The following is a 14,468-nucleotide window of genomic DNA, read 5'->3' as shown; positions in this document are numbered from 1 at the left end:
CCATGTGAGTGTCGGAGTTAAACAATATTTAAAATGCAAACAATGTAAATAGTGCCAAATATCTAATATTGCACTAAATCACAACAAAGTGTTAATTCTTGGTACCCCTTTAAAAGTCTAATTATAAATTGTAAACGCAACTGCAATATAACAACCATGATTTAATACATTGAACAATGTGATTATCCCAGAAAAAATCACAATAACAAACTTTTGAACTCTAAAGTAAAAATAGAAAAAGATATAATAGTGGAGACAACTTACTAACACAGCCAAAAATCTAATAAAGCAGTAAAGCATCTAGAGGCATTGGCAACTCACATGAACCACAGCCCACAATCTGGCTCTGGTTTATAAGCATTGGACTCTTAAATAGGTGACTCCCTCTCCTCTTCTTATTTATAGGTATCAGATCCACCTTTTCTCTAGGCACAGACTTCCGGCAGGTCATATATGTACATATAATATATTCATACAATAAAACAGGAAAAATGTGTATAGTGTAAAACCTTAATAAAATTATACCATATAGAATTACACTTGTGCACAGGAGTCTTGAAATTCAGCTCACAGAAATGCCTCTGGTGTCTGCCTGCCTAGAGACAACCCAACCCGCATGGTGCTTCCAAATTTTGGTATATAATATGACTCAAGAATCCAACTTGGAACAATCTCTGAAACACATTTCCCCCCTTAAAAAAGCTTCCTCAGTTAAATTGTGAAACGCATCTCAGAGGTTTTGTGATCTCTTTTAGCAGTTATTGTGCAATAGCTTATTTTTTTTTTGTTTAATAAAGTACATTTAAGTTGAATTAGTTCAATTCCAGCTCTGCGGAATTTGTTGGTGCCATATAAGTAGTTAAGGAAATACTTAAGGAAAGGTTAAACTTTTAGTGATAAGATAAAATAATTAAACAACTTTGCAAAACACTTCTTTTGTATCTCAATTTAGTTTTATTATGGATATCTTTTTTTTCCTGTTGAGGCAGATCCCAGTAGATCCAAACATGGGTCAGTGGCGCAATGGATAACGCGTCTGACTACGAATCAGAAGATTGTAGGTTCGACTCCTACCTGGCTCGGCCGCTGTGCCGTGATCGTATAGTGGTTAGTACTCTGCGTTGTGGCCGCAGCAACCCCGGTTCGAATCCGGGTCACGGCATCTCTATTTTCCTTCTCTTCAGCGCTAAGTACATTTTGACCCCAACTGTTAACCATGTGAGTGTCGGAGTTAAACAATATTTAAAATGCAAACAATGTAAATAGTGCTAAATATCTAATATTGCACTAAATCACAACAAAGTGTTAATTCTTGGTACCCCTTTAAAAGTCTAATTATAAATTGTAAACGCAACTGCAATATAACAACCATGATTTAATACATTGAACAATGTGATTATCCCAGAAAAAAACACAATAACAAACTTTTGAACTCTAAAGTAAAAATAGAAAAAGATATAATAGTGGAGACAACTTACTAACACAGCCAAAAATCTAATAAAGCAGTAAAGCATCTAGAGGCATTGGCAACTCACATGAACCACAGCCCACAATCTGGCTCTGGTTTATAAGCATTGGACTCTTAAATAGGTGACTCCCTCTCCTCTTCTTATTTATAGGTATCAGATCCACCTTTTCTCTAGGCACAGACTTCCGGCAGGTCATATATGTACATATAATATATTCATACAATAAAACAGGAAAAATGTGTATAGTGTAAAACCTTAATAAAATTATACCATATAGAATTACACTTGTGCACAGGAGTCTTGAAATTCAGCTCACAGAAATGCCTCTGGTGTCTGCCTGCCTAGAGACAACCCAACCCGCATGGTGCTTCCAAATTTTGGTATATAATATGACTCAAGAATCCAACTTGGAACAATCTCTGAAACACATTTCCCCCCTTAAAAAAGCTTCCTCAGTTAAATTGTGAAACGCATCTCAGAGATTGTTTTGTGATCTCTTTTAGCAGTTATTGTGCAATAGCTTATTTTTTTTTTTGTTTAATAAAGTACATTTAAGTTGAATTAGTTCAATTCCAGCTCTGCGGAATTTGTTGGTGCCATATAAGTAGTTAAGGAAATACTTAAGGAAAGGTTAAACTTTTAGTGATAAGATAAAATAATTAAACAACTTTGCAAAACACTTCTTTTGTATCTCAATTTAGTTTTATTATGGATATCTTTTTTTTCCTGTTGAGGCAGATCCCATCAGATCCAAACATGGGCCAGTGGCGCAATGGATAACGCGTCTGACTACGAATCAGAAGATTGTAGGTTCGACTCCTACCTGGCTCGGCCGCTGTGCCGTGATCGTATAGTGGTTAGTACTCTGCGTTGTGGCCGCAGCAACCCCGGTTCAAATCCGGGTCACGGCATCTCTATTTTCCTTCTCTTCAGCCCTAAGTACATTTTGACCCCAACTGTTAGCCATGTGAGTGTCGGAGTTAAACAATATTTAAAATGCAAACAATGTAAATAGTGCCAAATATCTAATATTGCACTAAATCACAACAAAGTGTTAATTCTTGGTACCCCTTTAAAAGTCTAATTATAAATTGTAAACGCAACTGCAATATAACAACCATGATTTAATACATTGAACAATGTGATTATCCCAGAAAAAATCACAATAACAAACTTTTGAACTCTAAAGTAAAAATAGAAAAAGATATAATAGTGGAGACAACTTACTAACACAGCCAAAAATCTAATAAAGCAGTAAAGCATCTAGAGGCATTGGCAACTCACATGAACCACAGCCCACAATCTGGCTCTGGTTTATAAGCATTGGACTCTTAAATAGGTGACTCCCTCTCCTCTTCTTATTTATAGGTATCAGATCCACCTTTTCTCTAGGCACAGACTTCCGGCAGGTCATATATGTACATATAATATATTCATACAATAAAACAGGAAAAATGTGTATAGTGTAAAACCTTAATAAAATTATACCATATAGAATTACACTTGTGCACAGGAGTCTTGAAATTCAGCTCACAGAAATGCCTCTGGTGTCTGCCTGCCTAGAGACAACCCAACCCGCATGGTGCTTCCAAATTTTGGTATATAATATGACTCAAGAATCCAACTTGGAACAATCTCTGAAACACATTTCCCCCCTTAAAAAAGCTTCCTCAGTTAAATTGTGAAACGCATCTCAGAGGTTTTGTGATCTCTTTTAGCAGTTATTGTGCAATAGCTTATTTTTTTTTTGTTTAATAAAGTACATTTAAGTTGAATTAGTTCAATTCCAGCTCTGCGGAATTTGTTGGTGCCATATAAGTAGTTAAGGAAATACTTAAGGAAAGGTTAAACTTTTAGTGATAAGATAAAATAATTAAACAACTTTGCAAAACACTTCTTTTGTATCTCAATTTAGTTTTATTATGGATATCTTTTTTTTCCTGTTGAGGCAGATCCCAGTAGATCCAAACATGGGTCAGTGGCGCAATGGATAACGCGTCTGACTACGAATCAGAAGATTGTAGGTTCGACTCCTACCTGGCTCGGCCGCTGTGCCGTGATCGTATAGTGGTTAGTACTCTGCGTTGTGGCCGCAGCAACCCCGGTTCGAATCCGGGTCACGGCATCTCTATTTTCCTTCTCTTCAGCGCTAAGTACATTTTGACCCCAACTGTTAACCATGTGAGTGTCGGAGTTAAACAATATTTAAAATGCAAACAATGTAAATAGTGCTAAATATCTAATATTGCACTAAATCACAACAAAGTGTTAATTCTTGGTACCCCTTTAAAAGTCTAATTATAAATTGTAAACGCAACTGCAATATAACAACCATGATTTAATACATTGAACAATGTGATTATCCCAGAAAAAAACACAATAACAAACTTTTGAACTCTAAAGTAAAAATAGAAAAAGATATAATAGTGGAGACAACTTACTAACACAGCCAAAAATCTAATAAAGCAGTAAAGCATCTAGAGGCATTGGCAACTCACATGAACCACAGCCCACAATCTGGCTCTGGTTTATAAGCATTGGACTCTTAAATAGGTGACTCCCTCTCCTCTTCTTATTTATAGGTATCAGATCCACCTTTTCTCTAGGCACAGACTTCCGGCAGGTCATATATGTACATAAATATATATTCATACAATAAAACAGGAAAAATGTGTATAGTGTAAAACCTTAATAAAATTATACCATATAGAATTACACTTGTGCACAGGAGTCTTGAAATTCAGCTCACAGAAATGCCTCTGGTGTCTGCCTGCCTAGAGACAACCCAACCCGCATGGTGCTTCCAAATTTTGGTATATAATATGACTCAAGAATCCAACTTGGAACAATCTCTGAAACACATTTCCCCCCTTAAAAAAGCTTCCTCAGTTAAATTGTGAAACGCATCTCAGAGATTGTTTTGTGATCTCTTTTAGCAGTTATTGTGCAATAGCTTATTTTTTTTTTGTTTAATAAAGTACATTTAAGTTGAATTAGTTCAATTCCAGCTCTGCGGAATTTGTTGGTGCCATATAAGTAGTTAAGGAAATACTTAAGGAAAGGTTAAACTTTTAGTGATAAGATAAAATAATTAAACAACTTTGCAAAACACTTCTTTTGTATCTCAATTTAGTTTTATTATGGATATCTTTTTTTTCCTGTTGAGGCAGATCCCATCAGATCCAAACATGGGCCAGTGGCGCAATGGATAACGCGTCTGACTACGAATCAGAAGATTGTAGGTTCGACTCCTACCTGGCTCAGCCGCTGTGCCGTGATCGTATAGTGGTTAGTACTCTGCGTTGTGGCCGCAGCAACACCGGTTCAAATCCGGGTCACGGCATCTCTATTTTCCTTCTCTTCAGCCCTAAGTACATTTTGACCCCAACTGTTAGCCATGTGAGTGTCGGAGTTAAACAATATTTAAAATGCAAACAATGTAAATAGTGCCAAATATCTAATATTGCACTAAATCACAACAAAGTGTTAATTCTTGGTACCCCTTTAAAAGTCTAATTATAAATTGTAAACGCAACTGCAATATAACAACCATGATTTAATACATTGAACAATGTGATTATCCCAGAAAAAAACACAATAACAAACTTTTGAACTCTAAAGTAAAAATAGAAAAAGATATAATAGTGGAGACAACTTACTAACACAGCCAAAAATCTAATAAAGCAGTAAAGCATCTAGAGGCATTGGCAACTCACATGAACCACAGCCCACAATCTGGCTCTGGTTTATAAGCATTGGACTCTTAAATAGGTGACTCCCTCTCCTCTTCTTATTTATAGGTATCAGATCCACCTTTTCTCTAGGCACAGACTTCCGGCAGGTCATATATGTACATATAATATATTCATACAATAAAACAGGAAAAATGTGTATAGTGTAAAACCTTAATAAAATTATACCATATAGAATTACACTTGTGCACAGGAGTCTTGAAATTCAGCTCACAGAAATGCCTCTGGTGTCTGCCTGCCTAGAGACAACCCAACCCGCATGGTGCTTCCAAATTTTGGTATATAATATGACTCAAGAATCCAACTTGGAACAATCTCTGAAACACATTTCCCCCCTTAAAAAAGCTTCCTCAGTTAAATTGTGAAACGCATCTCAGAGATTGTTTTGTGATCTCTTTTAGCAGTTATTGTGCAATAGCTTATTTTTTTTTTTGTTTAATAAAGTACATTTAAGTTGAATTAGTTCAATTCCAGCTCTGCGGAATTTGTTGGTGCCATATAAGTAGTTAAGGAAATACTTAAGGAAAGGTTAAACTTTTAGTGATAAGATAAAATAATTAAACAACTTTGCAAAACACTTCTTTTGTATCTCAATTTAGTTTTATTATGGATATCTTTTTTTTCCTGTTGAGGCAGATCCCATCAGATCCAAACATGGGCCAGTGGCGCAATGGATAACGCGTCTGACTACGAATCAGAAGATTGTAGGTTCGACTCCTACCTGGCTCGGCCGCTGTGCCGTGATCGTATAGTGGTTAGTACTCTGCGTTGTGGCCGCAGCAACCCCGGTTCAAATCCGGGTCACGGCATCTCTATTTTCCTTCTCTTCAGCCCTAAGTACATTTTGACCCCAACTGTTAGCCATGTGAGTGTCGGAGTTAAACAATATTTAAAATGCAAACAATGTAAATAGTGCCAAATATCTAATATTGCACTAAATCACAACAAAGTGTTAATTCTTGGTACCCCTTTAAAAGTCTAATTATAAATTGTAAACGCAACTGCAATATAACAACCATGATTTAATACATTGAACAATGTGATTATCCCAGAAAAAATCACAATAACAAACTTTTGAACTCTAAAGTAAAAATAGAAAAAGATATAATAGTGGAGACAACTTACTAACACAGCCAAAAATCTAATAAAGCAGTAAAGCATCTAGAGGCATTGGCAACTCACATGAACCACAGCCCACAATCTGGCTCTGGTTTATAAGCATTGGACTCTTAAATAGGTGACTCCCTCTCCTCTTCTTATTTATAGGTATCAGATCCACCTTTTCTCTAGGCACAGACTTCCGGCAGGTCATATATGTACATATAATATATTCATACAATAAAACAGGAAAAATGTGTATAGTGTAAAACCTTAATAAAATTATACCATATAGAATTACACTTGTGCACAGGAGTCTTGAAATTCAGCTCACAGAAATGCCTCTGGTGTCTGCCTGCCTAGAGACAACCCAACCCGCATGGTGCTTCCAAATTTTGGTATATAATATGACTCAAGAATCCAACTTGGAACAATCTCTGAAACACATTTCCCCCCTTAAAAAAGCTTCCTCAGTTAAATTGTGAAACGCATCTCAGAGGTTTTGTGATCTCTTTTAGCAGTTATTGTGCAATAGCTTATTTTTTTTTTGTTTAATAAAGTACATTTAAGTTGAATTAGTTCAATTCCAGCTCTGCGGAATTTGTTGGTGCCATATAAGTAGTTAAGGAAATACTTAAGGAAAGGTTAAACTTTTAGTGATAAGATAAAATAATTAAACAACTTTGCAAAACACTTCTTTTGTATCTCAATTTAGTTTTATTATGGATATCTTTTTTTTCCTGTTGAGGCAGATCCCAGTAGATCCAAACATGGGTCAGTGGCGCAATGGATAACGCGTCTGACTACGAATCAGAAGATTGTAGGTTCGACTCCTACCTGGCTCGGCCGCTGTGCCGTGATCGTATAGTGGTTAGTACTCTGCGTTGTGGCCGCAGCAACCCCGGTTCGAATCCGGGTCACGGCATCTCTATTTTCCTTCTCTTCAGCGCTAAGTACATTTTGACCCCAACTGTTAACCATGTGAGTGTCGGAGTTAAACAATATTTAAAATGCAAACAATGTAAATAGTGCTAAATATCTAATATTGCACTAAATCACAACAAAGTGTTAATTCTTGGTACCCCTTTAAAAGTCTAATTATAAATTGTAAACGCAACTGCAATATAACAACCATGATTTAATACATTGAACAATGTGATTATCCCAGAAAAAAACACAATAACAAACTTTTGAACTCTAAAGTAAAAATAGAAAAAGATATAATAGTGGAGACAACTTACTAACACAGCCAAAAATCTAATAAAGCAGTAAAGCATCTAGAGGCATTGGCAACTCACATGAACCACAGCCCACAATCTGGCTCTGGTTTATAAGCATTGGACTCTTAAATAGGTGACTCCCTCTCCTCTTCTTATTTATAGGTATCAGATCCACCTTTTCTCTAGGCACAGACTTCCGGCAGGTCATATATGTACATATAATATATTCATACAATAAAACAGGAAAAATGTGTATAGTGTAAAACCTTAATAAAATTATACCATATAGAATTACACTTGTGCACAGGAGTCTTGAAATTCAGCTCACAGAAATGCCTCTGGTGTCTGCCTGCCTAGAGACAACCCAACCCGCATGGTGCTTCCAAATTTTGGTATATAATATGACTCAAGAATCCAACTTGGAACAATCTCTGAAACACATTTCCCCCCTTAAAAAAGCTTCCTCAGTTAAATTGTGAAACGCATCTCAGAGATTGTTTTGTGATCTCTTTTAGCAGTTATTGTGCAATAGCTTATTTTTTTTTTTGTTTAATAAAGTACATTTAAGTTGAATTAGTTCAATTCCAGCTCTGCGGAATTTGTTGGTGCCATATAAGTAGTTAAGGAAATACTTAAGGAAAGGTTAAACTTTTAGTGATAAGATAAAATAATTAAACAACTTTGCAAAACACTTCTTTTGTATCTCAATTTAGTTTTATTATGGATATCTTTTTTTTCCTGTTGAGGCAGATCCCATCAGATCCAAACATGGGCCAGTGGCGCAATGGATAACGCGTCTGACTACGAATCAGAAGATTGTAGGTTCGACTCCTACCTGGCTCGGCCGCTGTGCCGTGATCGTATAGTGGTTAGTACTCTGCGTTGTGGCCGCAGCAACCCCGGTTCAAATCCGGGTCACGGCATCTCTATTTTCCTTCTCTTCAGCCCTAAGTACATTTTGACCCCAACTGTTAGCCATGTGAGTGTCGGAGTTAAACAATATTTAAAATGCAAACAATGTAAATAGTGCCAAATATCTAATATTGCACTAAATCACAACAAAGTGTTAATTCTTGGTACCCCTTTAAAAGTCTAATTATAAATTGTAAACGCAACTGCAATATAACAACCATGATTTAATACATTGAACAATGTGATTATCCCAGAAAAAATCACAATAACAAACTTTTGAACTCTAAAGTAAAAATAGAAAAAGATATAATAGTGGAGACAACTTACTAACACAGCCAAAAATCTAATAAAGCAGTAAAGCATCTAGAGGCATTGGCAACTCACATGAACCACAGCCCACAATCTGGCTCTGGTTTATAAGCATTGGACTCTTAAATAGGTGACTCCCTCTCCTCTTCTTATTTATAGGTATCAGATCCACCTTTTCTCTAGGCACAGACTTCCGGCAGGTCATATATGTACATATAATATATTCATACAATAAAACAGGAAAAATGTGTATAGTGTAAAACCTTAATAAAATTATACCATATAGAATTACACTTGTGCACAGGAGTCTTGAAATTCAGCTCACAGAAATGCCTCTGGTGTCTGCCTGCCTAGAGACAACCCAACCCGCATGGTGCTTCCAAATTTTGGTATATAATATGACTCAAGAATCCAACTTGGAACAATCTCTGAAACACATTTCCCCCCTTAAAAAAGCTTCCTCAGTTAAATTGTGAAACGCATCTCAGAGGTTTTGTGATCTCTTTTAGCAGTTATTGTGCAATAGCTTATTTTTTTTTTGTTTAATAAAGTACATTTAAGTTGAATTAGTTCAATTCCAGCTCTGCGGAATTTGTTGGTGCCATATAAGTAGTTAAGGAAATACTTAAGGAAAGGTTAAACTTTTAGTGATAAGATAAAATAATTAAACAACTTTGCAAAACACTTCTTTTGTATCTCAATTTAGTTTTATTATGGATATCTTTTTTTTCCTGTTGAGGCAGATCCCAGTAGATCCAAACATGGGTCAGTGGCGCAATGGATAACGCGTCTGACTACGAATCAGAAGATTGTAGGTTCGACTCCTACCTGGCTCGGCCGCTGTGCCGTGATCGTATAGTGGTTAGTACTCTGCGTTGTGGCCGCAGCAACCCCGGTTCGAATCCGGGTCACGGCATCTCTATTTTCCTTCTCTTCAGCGCTAAGTACATTTTGACCCCAACTGTTAACCATGTGAGTGTCGGAGTTAAACAATATTTAAAATGCAAACAATGTAAATAGTGCTAAATATCTAATATTGCACTAAATCACAACAAAGTGTTAATTCTTGGTACCCCTTTAAAAGTCTAATTATAAATTGTAAACGCAACTGCAATATAACAACCATGATTTAATACATTGAACAATGTGATTATCCCAGAAAAAAACACAATAACAAACTTTTGAACTCTAAAGTAAAAATAGAAAAAGATATAATAGTGGAGACAACTTACTAACACAGCCAAAAATCTAATAAAGCAGTAAAGCATCTAGAGGCATTGGCAACTCACATGAACCACAGCCCACAATCTGGCTCTGGTTTATAAGCATTGGACTCTTAAATAGGTGACTCCCTCTCCTCTTCTTATTTATAGGTATCAGATCCACCTTTTCTCTAGGCACAGACTTCCGGCAGGTCATATATGTACATAAATATATATTCATACAATAAAACAGGAAAAATGTGTATAGTGTAAAACCTTAATAAAATTATACCATATAGAATTACACTTGTGCACAGGAGTCTTGAAATTCAGCTCACAGAAATGCCTCTGGTGTCTGCCTGCCTAGAGACAACCCAACCCGCATGGTGCTTCCAAATTTTGGTATATAATATGACTCAAGAATCCAACTTGGAACAATCTCTGAAACACATTTCCCCCCTTAAAAAAGCTTCCTCAGTTAAATTGTGAAACGCATCTCAGAGATTGTTTTGTGATCTCTTTTAGCAGTTATTGTGCAATAGCTTATTTTTTTTTTGTTTAATAAAGTACATTTAAGTTGAATTAGTTCAATTCCAGCTCTGCGGAATTTGTTGGTGCCATATAAGTAGTTAAGGAAATACTTAAGGAAAGGTTAAACTTTTAGTGATAAGATAAAATAATTAAACAACTTTGCAAAACACTTCTTTTGTATCTCAATTTAGTTTTATTATGGATATCTTTTTTTTCCTGTTGAGGCAGATCCCATCAGATCCAAACATGGGCCAGTGGCGCAATGGATAACGCGTCTGACTACGAATCAGAAGATTGTAGGTTCGACTCCTACCTGGCTCAGCCGCTGTGCCGTGATCGTATAGTGGTTAGTACTCTGCGTTGTGGCCGCAGCAACACCGGTTCAAATCCGGGTCACGGCATCTCTATTTTCCTTCTCTTCAGCCATTTACATTTTGACCCCAACTGTTAGCCATGTGAGTGTCGGAGTTAAACAATATTTAAAATGCAAACAATGTAAATAGTGCCAAATATCTAATATTGCACTAAATCACAACAAAGTGTTAATTCTTGGTACCCCTTTAAAAGTCTAATTATAAATTGTAAACGCAACTGCAATATAACAACCATGATTTAATACATTGAACAATGTGATTATCCCAGAAAAAAACACAATAACAAACTTTTGAACTCTAAAGTAAAAATAGAAAAAGATATAATAGTGGAGACAACTTACTAACACAGCCAAAAATCTAATAAAGCAGTAAAGCATCTAGAGGCATTGGCAACTCACATGAACCACAGCCCACAATCTGGCTCTGGTTTATAAGCATTGGACTCTTAAATAGGTGACTCCCTCTCCTCTTCTTATTTATAGGTATCAGATCCACCTTTTCTCTAGGCACAGACTTCCGGCAGGTCATATATGTACATATAATATATTCATACAATAAAACAGGAAAAATGTGTATAGTGTAAAACCTTAATAAAATTATACCATATAGAATTACACTTGTGCACAGGAGTCTTGAAATTCAGCTCACAGAAATGCCTCTGGTGTCTGCCTGCCTAGAGACAACCCAACCCGCATGGTGCTTCCAAATTTTGGTATATAATATGACTCAAGAATCCAACTTGGAACAATCTCTGAAACACATTTCCCCCCTTAAAAAAGCTTCCTCAGTTAAATTGTGAAACGCATCTCAGAGATTGTTTTGTGATCTCTTTTAGCAGTTATTGTGCAATAGCTTATTTTTTTTTTGTTTAATAAAGTACATTTAAGTTGAATTAGTTCAATTCCAGCTCTGCGGAATTTGTTGGTGCCATATAAGTAGTTAAGGAAATACTTAAGGAAAGGTTAAACTTTTAGTGATAAGATAAAATAATTAAACAACTTTGCAAAACACTTCTTTTGTATCTCAATTTAGTTTTATTATGGATATCTTTTTTTTCCTGTTAAGGCAGATCCCAGTAGATCCAAACATGGGTCAGTGGCGCAATGGATAACGCGTCTGACTACGAATCAGAAGATTGTAGGTTCGACTCCTACCTGGCTCGGCCGCTGTGCCGTGATCGTATAGTGGTTAGTACTCTGCGTTGTGGCCGCAGCAACCCCGGTTCGAATCCGGGTCACGGCATCTCTATTTTCCTTCTCTTCAGCGCTAAGTACATTTTGACCCCAACTGTTAACCATGTGAGTGTCGGAGTTAAACAATATTTAAAATGCAAACAATGTAAATAGTGCTAAATATCTAATATTGCACTAAATCACAACAAAGTGTTAATTCTTGGTACCCCTTTAAAAGTCTAATTATAAATTGTAAACGCAACTGCAATATAACAACCATGATTTAATACATTGAACAATGTGATTATCCCAGAAAAAAACACAATAACAAACTTTTGAACTCTAAAGTAAAAATAGAAAAAGATATAATAGTGGAGACAACTTACTAACACAGCCAAAAATCTAATAAAGCAGTAAAGCATCTAGAGGCATTGGCAACTCACATGAACCACAGCCCACAATCTGGCTCTGGTTTATAAGCATTGGACTCTTAAATAGGTGACTCCCTCTCCTCTTCTTATTTATAGGTATCAGATCCACCTTTTCTCTAGGCACAGACTTCCGGCAGGTCATATATGTACATATAATATATTCATACAATAAAACAGGAAAAATGTGTATAGTGTAAAACCTTAATAAAATTATACCATATAGAATTACACTTGTGCACAGGAGTCTTGAAATTCAGCTCACAGAAATGCCTCTGGTGTCTGCCTGCCTAGAGACAACCCAACCCGCATGGTGCTTCCAAATTTTGGTATATAATATGACTCAAGAATCCAACTTGGAACAATCTCTGAAACACATTTCCCCCCTTAAAAAAGCTTCCTCAGTTAAATTGTGAAACGCATCTCAGAGATTGTTTTGTGATCTCTTTTAGCAGTTATTGTGCAATAGCTTATTTTTTTTTTTTGTTTAATAAAGTACATTTAAGTTGAATTAGTTCAATTCCAGCTCTGCGGAATTTGTTGGTGCCATATAAGTAGTTAAGGAAATACTTAAGGAAAGGTTAAACTTTTAGTGATAAGATAAAATAATTAAACAACTTTGCAAAACACTTCTTTTGTATCTCAATTTAGTTTTATTATGGATATCTTTTTTTTTCCTGTTGAGGCAGATCCCATTAGATGCAAACATGGGCCAGTGGCGCAATGGATAACGCGTCTGACTACGAATCAGAAGATTGTAGGTTCGACTCCTACCTGGCTCGGCCGCTGTGCCATGATCGTATAGTGGTTAGTACTCTGCGTTGTGGCCGCAGCAACCCCGGTTCGAATCCGGGTCACGGCATCTCTATTTTCCTTCTCTTCAGCGCTAAGTACATTTTGACCCCAACTGTTAGCCATGTGAGTGTCGGAGTTAAACAATATTTAAAATGCAAACAATGTAAATAGTGCCAAATATCTAATATTGCACTAAATCACAACAAAGTGTTAATTCTTGGTACCCCTTTAAAAGTCTAATTATAAATTGTAAACGCAACTGCAATATAACAACCATGATTTAATACATTGAACAATGTGATTATCCCAGAAAAAAACACAATAACAAACTTTTGAACTCTAAAGTAAAAATAGAAAAAGATATAATAGTGGAGACAACTTACTAACACAGCCAAAAATCTAATAAAGCAGTAAAGCATCTAGAGGCATTGGCAACTCACATGAACCACAGCCCACAATCTGGCTCTGGTTTATAAGCATTGGACTCTTAAATAGGTGACTCCCTCTCCTCTTCTTATTTATAGGTATCAGATCCACCTTTTCTCTAGGCACAGACTTCCGGCAGGTCATATATGTACATATAATATATTCATACAATAAAACAGGAAAAATGTGTATAGTGTAAAACCTTAATAAAATTATACCATATAGAATTACACTTGTGCACAGGAGTCTTGAAATTCAGCTCACAGAAATGCCTCTGGTGTCTGCCTGCCTAGAGACAACCCAACCCGCATGGTGCTTCCAAATTTTGGTATATAATATGACTCAAGAATCCAACTTGGAACAATCTCTGAAACACATTTCCCCCCTTAAAAAAGCTTCCTCAGTTAAATTGTGAAACGCATCTCAGAGGTTTTGTGATCTCTTTTAGCAGTTATTGTGCAATAGCTTATTTTTTTTTTGTTTAATAAAGTAAATTTAAGTTGAATTAGTTCAATTCCAGCTCTGCGGAATTTGTTGGTGCCATATAAGTAGTTAAGGAAATACTTAAGGAAAGGTTAAACTTTTAGTGATAAGATAAAATAATTAAACAACTTTGCAAAACACTTCTTTTGTATCTCAATTTAGTTTTATTATGGATATCTTTTTTTTCCTGTTGAGGCAGATCCCAGTAGATCCAAACATGGGTCAGTGGCGCAATGGATAACGCGTCTGACTACGAATCAGAAGATTGTAGGTTCGACTCCTACCTGGCTCGGCCGC

The 14,468-nt window shown here is 36.2% G+C and overlaps 21 non-coding genes across 21 annotated transcripts; all 21 read left to right on the top strand.

The window, feature by feature from the left end:
* The first annotated feature begins 1,009 nt into the window (after positions 1-1,009).
* On the top strand, positions 1,010-1,082 carry TRNAR-ACG (transfer RNA arginine (anticodon ACG)). Its single transcript has one exon. It is a non-coding gene; the product is annotated as a tRNA-Arg (tRNA).
* An 8-nt stretch (positions 1,083-1,090) lies between these two features.
* TRNAH-GUG (transfer RNA histidin (anticodon GUG)) lies at positions 1,091-1,162 on the top strand. The gene has a single exon. It is a non-coding gene; the product is annotated as a tRNA-His (tRNA).
* Positions 1,163-2,227: 1,065 nt separating this feature from the next.
* Positions 2,228-2,300, top strand: TRNAR-ACG (transfer RNA arginine (anticodon ACG)). Its single transcript has one exon. It is a non-coding gene; the product is annotated as a tRNA-Arg (tRNA).
* An 8-nt stretch (positions 2,301-2,308) lies between these two features.
* Positions 2,309-2,380, top strand: TRNAH-GUG (transfer RNA histidin (anticodon GUG)). Its single transcript has one exon. It is a non-coding gene; the product is annotated as a tRNA-His (tRNA).
* Positions 2,381-3,441: 1,061 nt separating this feature from the next.
* On the top strand, positions 3,442-3,514 carry TRNAR-ACG (transfer RNA arginine (anticodon ACG)). Its single transcript has one exon. It is a non-coding gene; the product is annotated as a tRNA-Arg (tRNA).
* Positions 3,515-3,522: 8 nt separating this feature from the next.
* TRNAH-GUG (transfer RNA histidin (anticodon GUG)) lies at positions 3,523-3,594 on the top strand. The gene has a single exon. It is a non-coding gene; the product is annotated as a tRNA-His (tRNA).
* Positions 3,595-4,659: 1,065 nt separating this feature from the next.
* On the top strand, positions 4,660-4,732 carry TRNAR-ACG (transfer RNA arginine (anticodon ACG)). Its single transcript has one exon. It is a non-coding gene; the product is annotated as a tRNA-Arg (tRNA).
* Positions 4,733-5,877: 1,145 nt separating this feature from the next.
* On the top strand, positions 5,878-5,950 carry TRNAR-ACG (transfer RNA arginine (anticodon ACG)). The gene has a single exon. It is a non-coding gene; the product is annotated as a tRNA-Arg (tRNA).
* Positions 5,951-5,958: 8 nt separating this feature from the next.
* Positions 5,959-6,030, top strand: TRNAH-GUG (transfer RNA histidin (anticodon GUG)). Its single transcript has one exon. It is a non-coding gene; the product is annotated as a tRNA-His (tRNA).
* Positions 6,031-7,091: 1,061 nt separating this feature from the next.
* Positions 7,092-7,164, top strand: TRNAR-ACG (transfer RNA arginine (anticodon ACG)). The gene has a single exon. It is a non-coding gene; the product is annotated as a tRNA-Arg (tRNA).
* Positions 7,165-7,172: 8 nt separating this feature from the next.
* TRNAH-GUG (transfer RNA histidin (anticodon GUG)) lies at positions 7,173-7,244 on the top strand. Its single transcript has one exon. It is a non-coding gene; the product is annotated as a tRNA-His (tRNA).
* A 1,065-nt stretch (positions 7,245-8,309) lies between these two features.
* Positions 8,310-8,382, top strand: TRNAR-ACG (transfer RNA arginine (anticodon ACG)). Its single transcript has one exon. It is a non-coding gene; the product is annotated as a tRNA-Arg (tRNA).
* Positions 8,383-8,390: 8 nt separating this feature from the next.
* Positions 8,391-8,462, top strand: TRNAH-GUG (transfer RNA histidin (anticodon GUG)). The gene has a single exon. It is a non-coding gene; the product is annotated as a tRNA-His (tRNA).
* A 1,061-nt stretch (positions 8,463-9,523) lies between these two features.
* Positions 9,524-9,596, top strand: TRNAR-ACG (transfer RNA arginine (anticodon ACG)). Its single transcript has one exon. It is a non-coding gene; the product is annotated as a tRNA-Arg (tRNA).
* An 8-nt stretch (positions 9,597-9,604) lies between these two features.
* TRNAH-GUG (transfer RNA histidin (anticodon GUG)) lies at positions 9,605-9,676 on the top strand. Its single transcript has one exon. It is a non-coding gene; the product is annotated as a tRNA-His (tRNA).
* A 1,065-nt stretch (positions 9,677-10,741) lies between these two features.
* TRNAR-ACG (transfer RNA arginine (anticodon ACG)) lies at positions 10,742-10,814 on the top strand. The gene has a single exon. It is a non-coding gene; the product is annotated as a tRNA-Arg (tRNA).
* Positions 10,815-11,956: 1,142 nt separating this feature from the next.
* On the top strand, positions 11,957-12,029 carry TRNAR-ACG (transfer RNA arginine (anticodon ACG)). Its single transcript has one exon. It is a non-coding gene; the product is annotated as a tRNA-Arg (tRNA).
* Positions 12,030-12,037: 8 nt separating this feature from the next.
* Positions 12,038-12,109, top strand: TRNAH-GUG (transfer RNA histidin (anticodon GUG)). Its single transcript has one exon. It is a non-coding gene; the product is annotated as a tRNA-His (tRNA).
* A 1,067-nt stretch (positions 12,110-13,176) lies between these two features.
* On the top strand, positions 13,177-13,249 carry TRNAR-ACG (transfer RNA arginine (anticodon ACG)). The gene has a single exon. It is a non-coding gene; the product is annotated as a tRNA-Arg (tRNA).
* Positions 13,250-13,257: 8 nt separating this feature from the next.
* Positions 13,258-13,329, top strand: TRNAH-GUG (transfer RNA histidin (anticodon GUG)). Its single transcript has one exon. It is a non-coding gene; the product is annotated as a tRNA-His (tRNA).
* Positions 13,330-14,390: 1,061 nt separating this feature from the next.
* On the top strand, positions 14,391-14,463 carry TRNAR-ACG (transfer RNA arginine (anticodon ACG)). Its single transcript has one exon. It is a non-coding gene; the product is annotated as a tRNA-Arg (tRNA).
* The last annotated feature ends 5 nt before the right edge of the window (positions 14,464-14,468 follow it).

Source organism: Pelobates fuscus, chromosome 3 (genome assembly GCF_036172605.1).
Source record: "Pelobates fuscus isolate aPelFus1 chromosome 3, aPelFus1.pri, whole genome shotgun sequence".
NCBI classification, from domain to species: Eukaryota; Metazoa; Chordata; class Amphibia; order Anura; family Pelobatidae; genus Pelobates; species Pelobates fuscus.
The sequence above is the reverse complement of the archived record's forward strand: the minus strand, read 5'-3'. Positions and strand labels throughout refer to the sequence as shown.